Source organism: Alosa sapidissima, chromosome 17, assembly GCF_018492685.1.
Source record: "Alosa sapidissima isolate fAloSap1 chromosome 17, fAloSap1.pri, whole genome shotgun sequence".
Classification (NCBI taxonomy): domain Eukaryota; kingdom Metazoa; phylum Chordata; class Actinopteri; order Clupeiformes; family Clupeidae; genus Alosa; species Alosa sapidissima.
In genome coordinates this window covers 23,670,294-23,672,793 of record NC_055973.1, presented here as the reverse complement: position 1 = coordinate 23,672,793, position 2,500 = coordinate 23,670,294, and the positions used below count along the sequence as shown (strand labels likewise).

Genomic DNA, 2,500 nt, shown 5'->3' with positions numbered 1-2,500 from the left:
CACAAAGAGCTCTTTTACTCCTGACATGAAAGTAAAGGGCCCTGCTGCTCTGTCCTCTCTCCTCCCTTAATCTCCTCTACTCTCCTCTTCTCTCTTCTCCTCCTCCTCCTCTCATTTCCTCTGCTCTCCTCCTCTCATTTCCTCTGCTCTCCTTTTCTCTCTCTCTCCTCCTCTCATCTCCTCCACTCTTCCTTTCTCCCTTCCTTTTCTCTTTCTCCTCCTCCCCTCTCCTCTACTCTGCTCTCCTTTCCTCTCTCTTCTCCTCCTCCTCTCATCTCCTCCACTCTTTCTTTCACCCTTTTCTTTTCTCTCTCTCCTCCTCTTATCTCCTCTGCTCTCCTTTTCTCTCCCTCTCCTCCTCTCATCTCCTCCACTCTTTCTTTCACCCTTTTCTTTTCTCTCTCTCCTCCTCTTATCTCCTCTGCTCTCCTTTTCTCTCCCTCTCCTCCGCTCATCTCCTCCACTCTTTTTTTCTCTCTCTCCTTGGGCCAATAATTCTCTCCTCTTCTCATCCATGTGGCATTGGAGTGAGCTGTCTGTTTATACTGCTGAGATTGTTATACTGATAGACACACACACACACACACACACACACACACACACACACACAATATTACTATTATACTTTCTGCTTTCTTTTATGTAAAATGTACTTTTGGTGTGCCCACCAGCCGTGGCCCACTGGTTAGCACCCTGGACTTGTAACCAGAGGGTTGCCGGTTCGAGCCCCGACCAGTAGGCACGGCTGAAGTGCCCTTGAGCAAGGCACCTAACCCCTCACTGCTCCCCGAGCGCCGCCATTGTAGCAGGCAGCTCACTGCCCCGAGATTAGTGTGGATCAAAAAAGTATATATATACTTATACTATACTTATACTTATGGTGTATAGGCAACAGGAAAACAGAGGATTTATACTCAGTACACACACTCACTCACTCAATTCAGTTCAATTCAATTCAATTGGCTTTATTAGCATGACTGTTCTTTTACAGTGTTGCCAAAGCAGTGCTCACTCACTCACTCACTCACTCTCACACACACGGAAATACACACACTACACACATGTTTATGCTAAGACACCCCACCCCCGCACTTACTCATAATCTGTATTTATAGCTCTCTGACACAAAGCCTTTCTTCAAACAACAATACATTCTGACTCTTTGAATGTGTGTCTGTCTATTTAGATGATATACTGGTTTGTCTTCATGTAAGGAGGACCTGCAATTTGTGACCATTTTGCTTGTTTCTTTGCTTGTTTACCTAGCAGTGTACTCACATACCACACACACACACACACACTAGTGTATGTTCATATTTAATGATTGGCTCTAGTGAGGGTAATGAGCTGTGACTGGGATCCCCTGTAGACAAACACACACACACACACACACACACACACACACTTCACCAATTCCCTGCTCACTCCTCTTTACCTTCAGGGGATGCTTTGGCAGCTGGTGCTCCCCCATTTCACACACACACACACACTTCTAACACTCTCCTAATCCTACTCTGAATAGCCACCCCCTACCTCTTCCCCCAAATCGCATTAATGTTACATCCTCCCCACAAAGCGAGGCTTTTCAGCGCCCCAACCCCCACTACTCATCGACCCCCTCCTTCTCCTCCACAGCCTCTCTCTCTCTCTCTATCGCTGTCTTTCTCTTCTCACTTTTCTTTCTCTTGGTGAGAAAGGCTGGCATCACTCATGCTGTGAGGTATAGCCTATCTGTCTGTTAGTGCTAACGCTAATGCAGCTAATGCTAACAAGGTATAAAAATTCTGCTCACGGGTCTTATCAACAGAGGGCTGTTAAGGCTGCAGGTTTTCATCCTAGCCACACAAATCCGCTTGCACCTGACTCCCCGAAGTCCTCGCTGCGGTTTAGGTGTGTGCTCCAGCGATTACCTCCCACTCAGAATAAAAAACCTGTAGTTACATCCACCGGTTGTTGATAAGGTCTGGGCTATCCGGCTCTGCAGTGATAAAAAAAATAGGATCAGTCCTCGCACTATGCCCAAGGCCCCAATTACCTGTGGTGCACAGGGAAGGAATAAAATCAATATCAAAACTTCTGCACTCATGTTGTACGCTAGCTTTTTGTAGAGAAATTCATCAATATTGTATTGGGGCAGCCGTGGCCTACTGGTTAGCGCTTCAGACTTGTAACCGGAGGGTTGCCGGTTTGAACCCCGACCAGTAGGCACAGCTGAAGTGCCCATGAGCAAGGCACCTAACCCCGAGCGCCGCTGTTGTTGCTGGCAGCTCACTGCGCCGGGATTAGTGTGTGCTTTACCTCACTGTGTGCTGAGTGTTCACGAATTGGGATAAATGCAGGGATCAAAAGAGTATATATACTAATACTATACAATAGGGTCAGTAAATCCACAGACATTCTGTGTCAGGGCTACGCCCAAGAGCTATTGGTTTTGAGCAGCCAGTTGGTGTGTATACTATAGATAAATAGATAGATAAATACATACTTTATTCATCCTGAG

General features: G+C 46.6%; 1 long non-coding RNA gene across 1 annotated transcript in view; it reads right to left on the bottom strand.

Moving 5' to 3' along the window:
• Nucleotides 1–1,570: 1,570 nt before the first annotated feature.
• The window catches only part of LOC121687844, a 6,174-nt gene continuing 5,244 nt past the window's right edge, over nucleotides 1,571–2,500 (bottom strand). Inside the window, exon 4 of the long non-coding RNA XR_006024427.1 lies at nucleotides 1,571–1,978. This is a non-coding gene — a long non-coding RNA (uncharacterized LOC121687844). The remainder of the gene's footprint in view (nucleotides 1,979–2,500) is intronic.